This window comes from Cupressus sempervirens, chromosome 10, assembly GCF_028749045.1.
Source record: "Cupressus sempervirens isolate cs-2001-9-10 chromosome 10, ASM2874904v1, whole genome shotgun sequence".
Taxonomy (NCBI): Eukaryota; Viridiplantae; Streptophyta; class Pinopsida; order Cupressales; family Cupressaceae; genus Cupressus; species Cupressus sempervirens.
In genome coordinates, this window is record NC_143127.1 from 914,179,678 (window position 1) to 914,195,491 (window position 15,814).

General features: G+C 36.3%; 1 pseudogene; it reads left to right on the forward strand.

The window, feature by feature from the left end:
• The first annotated feature begins 5,115 nt into the window (after positions 1-5,115).
• On the forward strand, positions 5,116-13,703 carry LOC149536965 (cysteine-rich receptor-like protein kinase 2; annotated as a pseudogene).
• Positions 13,704-15,814: the final 2,111 nt, after the last annotated feature.

Here is a 15,814-nt window from a genome sequence, read left to right on the forward strand (position 1 = left end):
AAGGATGAGAAATAGATCCAAAAGAGAAGAAATGGAGAGCCCTCTTAAAAAGTCCCAAAAAAGAATCTCCACAACTAGGTTGATTAGAAACACAAGCAGGAGAAAGCCACACACTTCCACTCCAAACTCTACCAAGTTGTATCTCAACTGGCATGAAAATAACTCAATAAAAGAGAAAATCTTAGATCACAAAGGGGCTAAAAAAACCCAACCTAAGACAAAGAGAGAGAAGGCCAAAGAAAACTTCCACAATAGGGATCTCCCACAAATAGCATAAACACCACTCTTCCATGCCAACATGACCCTCCACCATAGGAAAGAAAGGAGAATAGTCACAAGAAAGGGAGAATAAATCCTCTAGCAAGAGAAGTAGAAAAAGACCCAGCATAGACCATTGCATTAGGAAACACCAAACCTAGCTTGAGCACTCCAAAAAGAAGAAGCCCTCCAAGCTAAAAACTGACAGACCACACATAAAACAACTTTTCTTACATAGGTCATGACCACAAGAACCTGAGCACCAACGGTACCCAATATGGCAAAGACCACAACATATAGGATAAAACACACATTCTGGCTCCCCATGCCCATGAAACCAAAGAGGGGTGGGGGGAGAAGATGGGAAACACCCTAGCACTAGAGAATAGAGGACAAAGAACCAAAAAATTCTAGTCCGGCTCACCTCCATAATCCTCACTACAATCTTTACCAATAGGGCTTCCCTTGCTGCTCAAAACCCTACTCTTGCTCTTCATTTTCTTCTCTTCTATAGAATCAAATACAAAGTTGCACTGGCTCCCATAACCCATAACCCCCAAGACAATCATTGAGGGCAGAAGCAAAAAGCTCCTACAACTTGCACTAGCAATCTCACCCACATTTTCATCACTATGTAGAGACTGCCTCCCACTATGAACTCTCTATAAGCCACTAATTCCCTAAAAAGGGACTTCCCATGGAATCAAAACCATAGATTCTTAGGGAAGCCCAAAGGGTTTCTCCTTACAAACTAATACTACCCAAAACTATAAATTACCCAAACATTAGATTTCTACCAAGAAAAGCAATGACCCCAAAAAGAAGACCAAGTAAAATTACTAACAACCTCTTGCCAGAAGCATTGAAGGCCCACATTATTCCAATCTCTAATAGGATCTCCATAGAAACTAAAACAACAACCCAGATCATTAGGGTCATCGTCTAAAGCAGAATCATTGGCTAGTTCCCCATTCCAAACACTACCTGCTCTTCCACTCATTGGAACTTGTTGCTCATTACTTAATACATTCTTTTATCATATTAACATTTTTATTATATATAAGTTTACAATAGAAGGAAAATCTATAGATATGTTAGATTATTAAATAATAGAATTTAGTGCATCTAAATTGAAGCTACCACCATGCAAACAAATTCTATGTGAGTGAAAGTATGACATAACCTAATCTACATATTAATTATACCATAAAATTTATGCTAGTTGAAATGAACTTTACATTTTCAACATTGCTAAATTTCCATAATTTATATTACATGTTTCTCTATTTTCTAATTCAATTAATGGATTTCCAAAATCCACATTGTAACTCCTTTCATGTCTTGCATTGTGATGATGAATAATGTAGTGTGATCCAAAACATTCATACAAAGAATCTTATCAAATAGTCAAATCTAGATGAAAGGAAAACATTATATTTCATAACTATTTTATGGAAATGAGGTTCATATTGTAGAACCAAAATCAGTGTGCAAAGAACATTAACAAATAAAGTAAACATTCACAAACCAAAAACTAAATTCACATATATGCTTAGACAAAGAAAGCAAACAAGAAGTGCAAACCTCACAAGAGAAAACAATCCATGCTTTCTTGATTCTGTAGATGTGTCCTTTTGCTGTGGATGTATGCTCAAATTGCTCAAAAGTTGCTTCAATGGAGATGGGTAATGGCAAATTGGTAGCTTTGTGAGCTCTCAATTTGGCATTATAAGGGTAATATTGATGGCTTTGGTTCTCAAAATAGCATGGTAACTTTAGCTCAAAGATTGTTGATGAAATGGCTTGGGATGGGATTCAATTTATAGGCTAAGGGGTAGAGGGATGGAGGGCTTAGATGCAAGGATGGATGAAGGCTTAAGGAGGGCTAAGATGCACTCAAAGGGGAGCACATGGATTGTGCTTTTTTAGCACCAATGGGAAGGTGACACTTGTCACAAGGAGGATGAGTGTGAGAGGGTAGGGTTAAGGGTTGGTTAAGGGCATGATGAGTGGGGTTGAGTATGTAAGAGGGATGTAAGAGGAATGAGTGTGGAAGAGGGAAGAGTGTGGAAGATGGGTGTAAGAGTCATGAGTGGGCTTGTAAGAGTCTTTATGTTTTGTAAGAGCACTCATGACTTAGTGGTTGGGTTTTTTTGAGGGGAGACTTTGGTTTGGATTAGGAAAGTCTTAAACTTGTTTAAGGAATGTGACAACATTAGGGGGTGGATTAGGCTTGGGTTTAGGATTAGATTAGGGATGTTAGAGATGTGCAAGTGGATGGCATTAATGAGGGTGGGTGAGTTAGTGGCTAAGCTTGGTTAGTATGGGTGGATGGGGTGGATTAGGCTAAATGGAGGATTAGAGATAGGTTAGGGGTTTTTGAATTTGAGGATTTCATTTATCAAATAGATTTATTTAATAAATGGGGATTTTTGGAATTAGATAGAAGAATAGGATTTAATTGATAAATAATAGATTATTTGATTTATCAATTAGAACTATAGATGATTAATTAAATTAATAAACTAGGGGATGACAAAGGATTAATTAAATAGAAATTTAATTAATAATGCCTTTTTAGATAACTAAATAGGATTACTAAAATAGTGTAATCAAATTTAGGTGTCTACACATATTAATTCTTTACAAGTTAAGGAAGTTTAGGAAACCATATTTATTATTTAATCTATTAAATATTAATAGTGTAGATGTTTAAAACCAATAGTAGATGGCAGGGTGTTTTATTATGCCTAGAAACTATAAATAGATAGTGGATTCCATTTTTTTTTTCAAATTTTAAGGGCCAATGTATGAATAATTTAATGGGGTCTCTTTCCATTCCATATGAGGTTGAATGTAGTTGTTCCCTTGGTTGGGGAAGGGTTATTTGTATGTTAGGTGGTAGTGATTCCACTTAAATTAGACAACATTTTTTGATGTTAGTTGGCACTTAACTTTGATTATCAGGCAAATTCCTTAGTTCCTAAAAGGCTATTGCTTTTAAAAACTTTCTTAGGGAGTAGAATGAGGCTGGAAATTATTTTGTAGAATGGGATTCAAATCAAATGAAGGCTTAGAATGTAGCATAAGTAATAATTACCTCCTGATTGGCCTTACATGTAGTTCCTAGAGGCTATTACTTTTAAATGCATTCCTAGGGAGTGGAATGAGTTTGCAAATTATTTGGTCAAATGGGCTTCAAGCCAAATGAAGGCTCGGAATGTAGTGAATAGGTAATAATTAGCTCCTAATTTATCTCACATACTATATGAGTTAATGAAAATTGATAGGGTTTTCTACAATTCTTTATATTCGAAACCTTGCCCTTGTTTCCTATATATTTCTTGTGTTTGAATAAATCTTTGTCCCTCTTTTAATGTAAAATTCATGTGTAAATCTATAATTACTTTAGGAAAATCAAATAACTAATAGTTAGTTTTCATAATTTAGAAAATCAAGAATTTTCCATGTACACTATATAGCTTGAAAATATGAGATAAGTTAAATTTTAATTGGTCTATATAATTTTTTTAATCATTGGCTTCAGTTTATTTATAAATAAATGCAATATTACTATCCTAATGACAAGTAATAATAAGATAGCTTAAATATTAAATTGTAATTGGTTTATATATATTTTTCAATCATTAGCCAACAATAAATAATAATAATTGCAAAAGTACTAATCTTATGATAAGTAATATTTGACTTGCTATGGAAAATATCTCCTACTTATCAAGATAACTTAAATAAATAAAAATTTGAAGAACAATATCTCCTACTTATCTTGTAAAGAGATGAGGTAAGTTTTAATTGGTTTATAAAACTTGTTATAATTATTAGTAAATACAAGTAATTATAAGCTCATTTGAATACTACTAGCCTAATGACAAGGGCTAATAAAATGATTATTAAAAAATATAGAATGATGTCTTTTGAATTTGTAATCCTTTTTAATTGTATCTATTCTTAATATTGATATCAATTCTAATTCCAACACTAACCTTAACCATAGTTATAATTGTAACCTTTATTTTAAGCGTAACTTTGATTCATAATTTAAAATCATTTAATTGCAATCTCAATTCTAATAATAACCCTAATCATAATTATATTACAAGCATTGTCAAATATCTAATCCTTATCTCAATTGCAAGAATAATGCTAGATTTAAACTCTATGACCATTTTAATTACATATTCTAGTAACATGAATTGTACGACTAATTTGAAATACAAGCTTATGTCTAATCATTATTCTAATCGTAATTCAAAGTCTTATCATTGACAAGTATACAATGATGGTAAGTTAAGTTTGACCTCTAACGAATGGAGAGTGGTCAGGAAAAAAAACTTAAATTAAAAACTATTTTCTAAAATAGCCTTATATCGTTTACCTTCAACTACTTTTAAAATGACCTATATAAGGGATAGCTTCTAAATAGTCCATTCATTAGTAAACATTGTATACTATAATATGGTAGCCCAAACAGAAAAAGCTTCAAAATAATTTACTCTATTTGTTAGATAGGTTGTGGAATCAAGACTTTTTCAATTGCTGTGTGTATTGTTCCAAAGATATTCAAAAATAAATAAAAGCTGGCATCATTTGTGGAAGATTGATTTGTTTTATCTTCTGTTTTAATCGACCTCTAAAAGACCAGAAAACGAAAGGATCTAATATTTGTGTGTGATAATGGGAATGTACTGGTTTATTGCCTTAGTTGCCTTTCTTTGACTTCGATGACAATAAATAACTCGCCTACAATACCAAAGTCTACATAATAAGCTCCTATTTTTCTTGCCATCATAACAATTCAAGAACTCTGGTGGCACTTCTGAGTATTCTCCAATATCAATGAGAATATCGAGAGCCTCCTTGCAATTGGAGAATAGTGCAAGGCTAATTATTTTATTCTCCATATTACTAATAACCCCCATTAAAGCAGACCCAGAGACCAGACTTCTAGCCTTTGGATGCAGCTGTTGGAAAACTTAAACATTGAAGAGCCAGCAGGTTGTCCTCGAGCCCCACGCCCATCTACCCTGTCAAGTCCCCGCAGGCATCCATGAACGGCAGGCATTTATTTTTGGTAGGTAAGTTTGAAATTTGAACGTTGAGAGGGAAAGGAAAAAGGAATGTTTATTCATTCATTCAATGAGATCAAGCAGATCAGAAGTTGCGGATGAGAGCAGAGTAGAAGAAGGAAGAAGAAAAGAAGTTTGTGCCTGCAGTTGCATGTGTTTTCCCTGTTCTCTCTGTAAGTTGTTGTTTGGATTTGTTTTGCATGTTTAAAGTTTATTGAAGTTTGAAGTTTTACTAGTTTAGGGTTGTTTTAGGGTTTTCTGGTTGAAGCCGAATGCTCCCAGATTTTGTAATAGTTTAATCAAAGATTGAATAGAAGGCAAGCAGGCATACTTGAATCAATTGCTCTTCCCTTGTATGTTGCATTTGAGTAATTTGTTTAAAAACTTAAAGCTTTGGCTCTCTGATTTTAATGGTGAAAGCATTCACGTTGAATTTCTCTAAGTTATAATATTTTAGTTGAAACATGACACTCGGCACCTACTGCATTTGTGTGTGTCGAGCTCTTCTTGTGTCGAGCATTTCCTTTGTGAGTCGAGCTCACTCGGCATCCATTGGTGTTGAGCTTTCTCCTTTGAGTGTCGAGCTTACTCAGCACCTGTTTCCTGTCACTTGGCACCATCAAGTGTCGAGCAACCTGTCACTCAACACCATCAAGTGCTGAGCAATCTGTCACTCGGCACCTTCAAGTGCTGAGTAAAACTGGCACTCAGCACCTTCATGTGCTGAGCAACTTTTAAGTGCTGAGTAAAATTTTAGGTTTAGGGTTGTGAGTTGTTAATTTGAATTTTTAATATTTCTTACATGGTATCAGAGCTTTGTGGCCCCACATCTACAGTGAGTTAGGGCTTCTTTTTTCTTGGGATATTTGACATGGCAGGAGATGCAAGAAAGATATGGCAGCAGCCACCATCCTTTAATGGGAAAAATTATGATACATGGGCAAAGAAGATGAAGACCATAATAGTTGCAAATGATTTGTGGGAGTTTTTAGTTAATAGATTCAATGATGTGACTGATCCAACTCATTAGGCTACTCTCACAAATGCACAGAAGAATCATTTGAAAGAGTCAAGGAGGAAGGATGCTAAGGCATTAAGTCTTATTGAAGCAGCAATGACAAAGACAATATTCTCAAAGATTGCAGCAGCAAATTATGCAAAAGAAGCATGGGATATCCTTGAGATGAACTTCAAGGGGACTAATAAAGTCCATATAGTAAAGCTATAGAATATAAGGAGGGAATTTCAGAACCTTCAGATGAAGGAAAATGAATCAGTTGTAGACTTTAGTTCAAGGACCTCCAATGTAATTAATCAATTGAAGTCAAATGGAGAAGACTATAAAGAGCAGAGGATAGTGGAGAAGATATTAAGAAGTTTACCTCATAAATATGACAATTTGGTCATGACCATAGAAGAGGCAAAAGACCTCACTGTTTTGAAAATGGATGAGTTGATGGGTTCTCTTCAAACCCATGAGCATAGGATCAATAGATCTACATCTTCTACTTCCCAAGAGAAAACATTCAAGGCTCAGTAAAATCCAAGAGGAAGGGGGAGAGGAAGAAATGGCTCAAGAAGGAACTCCAGAGGTAGAGGCCGAGGAAATGGAGGACAAAGAAATGCTGCAGTAGAAAGCTCAGGAAGAGCAGATGGAGCAAGTAGCTCACAAAATACTTCAAGAGGAGGTAAGAAAAACTACAACTCAAATAAGAGTAATGTACAATGCTACTACTGTCATAAATATGGGCATTATGCAAATGAATGCTGAAAGAAGCAGAATGATCAGTTAGGACAAGCAAATGTGGCTGATATGAACATGGGAAGTGGACCCAATGTTGTTGCTTTCATCATGTGTAATGTTGGTGAAGAAGGAAGCCCTAAGGTTTGGTACCTCGACAGTGGATGTAGCAACCACATGAGTGGAAATGAAACCTTGTTTTCATTCATTGACAAGAGTTTCAAATCTGAAATTAAAATGGGTAACAATGGAACCCTACCAGTTGTGGGCAAAGGATCTATTATGGTCCACACCAAGAAAGATGAGAAAAGGGAAATACAAAATGTGTATTTCGCCCCTGGTATGAAGCACAATTTGATGAGCATTAGTCAGCTCATTCAAAATAGATACAAAGTGTTGATGGAGAATGACACGTGTGTCATTTATGAAAAGGATGGGAGCAAGAACCTACTTGCAGCAGTTCAAATGACAAAGAACGGAATGTTTCCCTTGAGGATAGAGACATGTTTCTCATCTCAAGTTAGTGCTACACCTCCCACACAATCAGCTCTAAGGAGTGCGATTAAAGACCCCTCACGGTTATGGCACCTTAGGTTTGGTAATCTTGGCTATGCTGGTTTAAATTTATTGTCAAATAAAAGAATAGTAGAAGGTTTTCCATGCATAGGAAATTCATGTGACAAGTGTGAGGCTTGTATTTTGGGTAAGCAACATAGGCTTCCCTTTAATTTTGGAAATTCTAGGAGGGCTAGATATCCATTACAGTTAATGCATACTGACCTAGTCGGTCCTATGCAAGTTACTTCCATTGGGGGGACTACTTATTTCATGACATTTATTGATGATTTCAGTCATAGGACATGGGTGTATTTCTTTAAAAATAAATTTGAAGAATCTAATAAATTTGTAGAATTTAAAGCCCAGGCTGAAAGAGAATGTGGACACTATATCAAGGTCTTAAGATCAAATAGAGGGGAGTATACCTTCAATTTTTTTGTAAAATTTTGCAGGAAACATGGCATAAAGAAAGAGCTCACAGCCAGCTATACACCATAGCAGAATGGAGTAGCTGAAAGAAAGAATAGGACCATTGTTGAAATGGCAAGGAGCACGATGAAAGAGAAAGGTCTCCCAACTGAATTTTGGGGAGAGGTTGTGGCAATAGTAGTTTACCTAATTAGTCCTACAAAGGCAGTCCATGATAGAATTCCAATGGAAGCATGGTCACGAGGAAGATGGATAGTTGAACACCTAAGGGTGTTTGGATGTGTTGCATATGCACATTGCCTAAAGAGAAAAGGCAAAAATTGGATGACAAAGGTGTGAAGTGCATCTTCACAGGGTACAGCTCAGAACCAAAGGCATACAGATTGTATGACCCATTGAACAACAAGATGACTCTTTCAAGAGATGTGAAATTTCTTAAAAATTAGTCTTGGTATGGTTCAACTGATGAGTCACTGAGCACATCAAGTAAAGTGCCAATTATGAGTGAAGAAGATGTTGATGAACAACAACAAGAAGGAGCAAATAGAAGAAAAGGTAAGCAGGTTCAGTCACTGCCGAGCTCCTCTAGGCATGACCGAGTGTTAGTGCCGAGTACCAGTGAAAACTGAGCTAGTCGGCAATGCAACAACGGTGAAGACTCTGATCCCACACTCTCCTCCCTATTACCAATAAAGACTAAGAGTCTTAGGGAGTTATACCAAGATGAAAGGTATGAAGATTATGATGAGAGTGTTAATTTTGCACTATTTTCTCATAGTGATCTAATATATTTTGAAGAAGCAATCAAGGAGAAAAAATGGTGTAAGACCATGGATGAAGAAATAGATGCTATAGAAAGAAATGAGACATGGGAGCTAACTGTATTGCCTCCCAAGAAGCAAGTGATTGGAGTGAAATGGGTTTATAAGACCAAATGCAATGCTGAAGGCAAGATTGATAGGCATAAGGCAAGGTTGGTAGTCAAGGGCTACAAATAGCAATATGGAAGAGACTATGATGAGACATATGCCCCTGTTGCAAGAATGAAAACCATGTGTGTTGTCATAGCAATTGCAGCTCAGCACAAGTGGAAGGTATTTCAAATGGATGTGAAGTCTCCCTTCCTTAATGGTGTATTCAAAGAAGAAGTGTATGTGGAGCAGCCACTTGGTTATGAAGTTGTAGGTGAAGAACATAAAGCATATAGATTGAAGAGAGCTCTTTATGGGCTCAAGCAAGCTCCATGGGATTGGTATAGTAGGATTGACTCATATTTGATGAGCAATGGCTTTAGCAAAAGCAATGGTGAGCCCACTCTTTACATCAAGGCAGCAGATGGTAATGTATTGATTGTTGTCTTGTATATAGATGATTTAATTTTTACTAGTAATGATAAGGCTCTAATTGGTGATTTCAAATATGCTATGAAAAGTGAATTTGAAATGACAGACCTAGGTCTCTTAAAGTACTTTCTAGGCATAGAAGTAAAACAAATGCATGATGGCATATTCATCTCTCAAGAAAATTATGCAGGGTAGATCTTGGAGAGATTTAAAATGTAGAATAGTAAGGCAGCCCCCACACCAACAGTAATAGGTCTAAAGTTGAGCAAGGAAGACATCAGCAAAAGAGTGGATCCAACACTATACAAGAGTATGGTTGGAAGTTTAATGTATTTAACTACAACTCGGCCAGACCTAATGCATGCAGTAAGTCTGATTTCCAGATTTATGGAAACACCAAAGGATTCCCATTGGCAAGTGGGAAAAAGGATCCTAAGGTATGTGAAAGTACCAAGGGATTTGGGATTTTGTATACTACAAATGATGATTTCAAGTTGGTTGGTTACATGGATAGTGATTGGGCTAGAAGTATAGATGATAGGAAGAGCACTTCCGGATACATGTTTCATATGGAATCGGGTGCAATTTCATGGGCATTCAAGAAGTAACCTATTGTTGCTCAATCTACAGCAGAGGTTGAATACTTTGTAGTAAATGCAGCAGCATGTCAAGCAATTTGGCTAAGGAGGATCTTGACAAATTTGAATAAAAGGCAAGAGGATGGAACCACAATTTATTGTGACAACATCTCATCAATTGCATTGTCCAGTCTTCCATGGGAGAAGCAAGCATATTGAGATCAGATATCACTTCATCAGAGATTTGGTGGAGAATGGGGATATCAAGATGGAATTTTACAAGTCTGAGCAGCAGCTAGCAAATATTTTCACCAAGGCATTAGGCATTGGAACTTTTGTACACTTAAGAGACAGTCTTGGTGTAGTTGATTTGGATCAGTTGTGATCCTTGTTTGTTTGGCTCGGGACAAAGAAGGAGTGTTGGAAAACTTAAATATTGAAGAGCCAGCAAGTTGTCCTCAAGGCCCACGCCCATCTACCCTGTCAAGTCACCGCAGGCATCCATGAACGGCAGGCATTTATTTTTGGTAGGTAAGTTTGAAATTTGAACGTTGAGAGGGAAAGGAAAATGGAATGTGACAAAAGGAATGTTTATTCATTCATTCAGTGAGATCAAGCAGATCAGAAGTTGCAGACGAGAGCAAAGCAGAAGAAGGAAGAAGAAAAGAAGTTTGTGCCTGCAGTTGCATGTGTTTCCCCTATTCTCTCTGTAAGTTGTTGTTTGGATTTGTCTTGTTGAAGCAGTGATTGCTCCAGGCACTATTGTATGCAGCCATTAGAGTTGCAGGTTTAAAATTTGTTGAAGTTTGAAGTTTTACCAGTTTAAGGTTGTTTTAGAGTTTTCTAGTTGAAGCCAAATGCTCCCAGATTTTGTAATAGTTTAATCAAAGATTGAATAGAAGGCAAGCAGGCATACTTGAATCCATTGCTCTTCCCTTGTATGTTGCATTTGAGTAATTTGTTTGAAAGCTTAAAGCTTTGGCCCTCTAATTTTAATGGTGAAAGCATTCACGTTGAATTTTTCTAAGTTATAATATTTTAGTTGAAACAGAACACTCGGCGCCTACTGTAATTGTGTGTGTCGAGCATTTCTTTTGTGAGCCGAGCTCACTCGGCATCCATTGGTGTTGAGCTTTTTCCTTTGAGTGTCGAGCTTACTTGGCACCTGTTGGCTATCACTCGGCACCATCAAGTGCCGAACAATCTGTCACTCGGCACCTTCAAGTGCCGAGTAAAACTGGCACTCGGCACCTTCATGTGCCGAGCAACTTTTAAGTGCCGAGTAAAATTTTAAATTTAGAGTTGTGAGTTGTTAATTTGAATTTTTAATATTTCTTACAGCAGCACAGCCCCCTACAACAACGTTACGGTCTTTGAGAAAAATTTCAACACCGTTCTAGCTGTCGTGGTCGAAGATGTCATTCCATCTGGATTTGCAACAATAGGTGCGGTGGAAGGACCAGATCTGGCTGTTCTCGCCCAGTGCAGAAAAGATAAATCCTCTGCCGATTGCGTTGCCTGCATTAAAGCAGCAGTAAATCAAGTTCGCAGCTGTTTCAATCAAACATATTACGGTGGCAGGGCAACCTACGTCGGCTGTTATGTGTGCTTCGAGAACTCTAACTTTTACAATGAATACACTGATACCGGAAATAAACAGGTGTGCGCCCACCTCCAATTCAATTGCGTAAACTGGTAAAACTTTGATAAGCGATCTCTGCACTACAACTCCAAAAACAAAAGATTATTTTGCTGCGCAGACGAGACAAGGGCCGTCCAATACGACTTTCTATGGACTTGCCGCCTGCATACGTTCCCTTCAGAAGGATTTCTGTAAAAATTGCCTGAGTATTGCTCAGACAAATATAAATAAGTGTTTTCCTACCTCCGACGGACGGGCTACAGACGCTGGCTGCTACTTGCGATACGATACCAAACCCTTCTTCCCAAGCAATGCCACTGTCGAGCTCGCGAATTTCTTACCCATGGGTTAGAGATTGTTTATATTCATTGAACAGTTTCCAATTTTGTTGAACCTTCTGACATCTTTCCTTAGAAGCAAGTTTGGATTTCATAAAATCTCCATTTTTTATTTCAGGGAAGAAGGAGGCGAGTTCAACAATGGGGATAATAATTGGTGCTGTGGGAGGGGTATTCATACTTGGCCTTTTCACTTGTCTCCTTGTCTTTGGGAGGAAGATAATGCGGTCAAAGCAGAGGAAAGGTAAATATTCTTTTAGGCTAAAATTCTTGTGAGTCGATTCGATCTTATTTAATACTAATATCACAAAATAAAAATGTGTTGAACAGCGGATATTGAAGGAGCCACGGAACTCCGTGGACCAGAAGATTTCGACTTCAAGATTCTTAAAAAGGCAACTAACAATTTTGATGAAGCAATTAAGCTTGGACAAGGAGGGTTTGGTGAAGTATTCAAGGTAAATTATCTTTTATTTGCTGTCCATATTAGATTTGTGCGCTACTGTAAAATAATGGGTTGCTTTGGGATTTCCAGGGCACGTTAACAAACGGCAAAGTTGTGGCGGTAAAGAAGCTGACATTAGGTCGATCTCCCCGTGCAATTTCGGAATTCGAGAGTGAAGTGAGACTCATTTCTAATGTTCATAATAGAAATCTCGTGCGTTTACTTGGATGTTGCAGACAAGGCCAAGAGAGGCTCCTGATTTATGAGTACATGCCCAACAGCAGCCTTGACAGAACCTTATTCGGTTTGCTATTCCCTATCTTTCCTCTTTTTGATTCTTTTATTCGTGACACCAAACATGATGGGTTGCGAGAGTGTAGTGATTTGCTCCGAATGCAGGTAAAAATAAAAGACTTTTGAGTTGGAAGGAAAGGTTGGAGATTATTGTGGGCACTGCTCGTGGTCTGGCGTATCTCCACGAGGAATTCCATGTCTGTATCATCCACCGTGACATTAAGTCAAGTAATATATTGCTTGACGAAAACTTTCAGGCAAAAATAGCAGATTTTGGGCTGGCGAGACTTCTTCCAAACGATAAAACTCACGTCAGCACAAGATTTGCAGGAACACTGTGAGAAAAATAGTAATTTATCTACTTGTCTTTTCTAATCATCAAGTTTTCAATACAAATAGTAACACCATTATTTTGGGGGATTTTGCAGCGGATACACAGCTCCTGAATACGCTTACCGTGGGCAATTAACAGAGAAAGCTGACACCTACAGCTTTGGTGTTGTGGTTCTCGAAATTCTCAGTGGTAGAAAAAGCATTGACTTGAAGCAACCACGGGATATGCAATATCTTCTTCAATGGGTATTTCATAATTCTAATAACACACTTTGAATCCTTTAATCCATTCTTTCCCCTCTCTAAAAATCTTAATCATTTTTCTTAAAATAATAATGGCAGGTTTAGAGCCTACACGAAGATAACAAGGTTTTAGAGTTGGTGGAAAGTGAGAAGGAGATGGAAGGGTATAGCGAAAGAGAGGTTTTGAGGGCGATAAATCTTGCGCTTGTGCGCATACAAGCTTCTCCCAGACAAAGACCATCAATGTCTGAGGTTGTGCCAATACTATTAAACAGGGATGAGATTGATTTTCAGAAACCTCTGCAACCATCATTCGCAGACGTGGGGCAGAATGAACTTGGAGGAAGTTCCAATTCTGGTACACCTGCCTCTCAATCAAACGCGACAGTTACGGAGTCCCTTAATGCTCGTTAACAGTGGCTATTTCCCTTGTTGATGGACACATGGAGAGCAGCAAGGAAGAATGAATTGTTTATATAATCCCTCTATTATATAATCCCTCATCCCTATTTGCAAATAATATTTAAAATATTAGATTTTTTTTCCTTTCTATCTTGATATATAACCACGAAATCTTTGAGGAGATGTGTAACAAATTGAATGATCCCGCGGTGCTGATAAATTTATTTTGAATATAGAAACTAAAATGAATTGTGCAAATAGAAATTTGTTTAACTAATTCTGTGAAGACTTAGGCTAAACAATAGTAAGCTTCTGAATGAACTTGTATGGGAATTTGTTTTTTTAATATAGAAAGTAATATTGAGAAAATGTAATAAATGGAAGTAGTAATTGTAGAAATACCAAGAGGGAGATGATGAAGAAGTAATGAGAATTGATTTTGACCATTAAGTTGGAAATAAAATATAGGATAATGACAAAGACGAGAACTATGAAAGAGAGAATAAAGAAAAGAAGAAGAGAATGGTAATAGAGTGATTAAAGATGAATATTATGCAAAAAATCAATTGGATAACGAGTATAAAGAAAAATTAACAAAAATACCTTGAAAGGATATGAATATCTCTAAGAAGGGAAGGCAAAGAAAATCAGCTAGAAAAAAGGTCACCTAATGCAAAACAAAAATAAACGTGAAGCAACATTAGCATATCATTATAAAACTAAAGAACATATGAACACACCTATAATTCCGTGTGCTCAAATTTCAAGACTATAATTTATTTTACTGTAATTTGATTCATTTTGTGAATATAGCTCTAAATTATTGGTGTAATTGGTTATTACATTGTCTGAATGTTTCAACGTATACTGTAACCAACCATATGTTTGATAGTTCCTACAACTATTATTATTACCATTTCTCCAATTGCATGAGATATATTCTTATTTATGTCTCTACATACTTCAATAAATAAAAATTCAAGTTTTTCCTATCAAATGTCTGATACCAATCATTTGCCTCTTTCATATTATATTAGAGCATACAAATTCTATTGGAAGGCTTATGTGTTGAATGTCTAATGACTAATGACTGTGAAAAATGAAGTAGCATATAATAAAGAGGGTCCATCTCTAGAAAATATATTCTTGATTGTTTCTCCATCAAATAGAGTTGAAGGTTTCTCTGCAACAAATTACATACTATGATGATAGATGCCCAATTGGGAGAAGTTTTTGAGTTAGCTAGTTTTGCATTGTCAACTAGGGCAATAGAAGTGCATAAGGTATGAAGAAAATCAGATATTGTGATGGTAGTAGTGGTGGCCACCAAGTCCTACTACATGGATAATTGATTATCATCAATTGTCAAATTTAGGGATGAGACTAAGCGGGGAATCAAATTTGGCATCCCTCACATGTCACCTCTCACAACTATGCAAAAATTTATTTTTTGTTGATAAAAGTTTTCACTTTCACTTACATAAAAAATGCCAATAGTACGTTGCAATGCACCTCACCAAATAGATCTTTACACCCACGACAGTTGATAATGTATGACAAATTTTTAGAAATGTAAATTTTTACCATTGTATTTTTTTATAATTCTTATGGACATTTGATTTTCTATTTGTTTCACTTCCAAAATTATTTTTACCCCCTTCATCGAATGTGGGTATATATAGTTAAAAGAAGAGTTTCATATACTTGTCCAAAGGATTTGTTGTTGGGAAGAAGAGGTGTTGACTAGTGTCAAAATCTTCGAATTAGATATGGTTGGGATGATTTAAGGATTGTGAGAATTTATTTATCTTAATATATCTTTTCTCTTTTCCTTTATATGAATTCTCTAGCTAGATGAAGATATTGACATAGACATGGAGATGTGAAAATGTTTCAATGTATCACTTTGAGTGTTAGATCGTAAATAATTGTTAAAGAGGTTACCTTGTAGGATGGATAACAATGAGAAACATTAAAAAATTATGTATCCCACTTATGGTTTTGAATAAGCTTCTCCTTGTAGAAAAAGTGATTTTATCTTAGCCATTTAATGTGACAAAAGAGATGATGGAGGTGATCAAATAAATTACATAAAAGGAATATGTGAAAAACCTATTGATTTG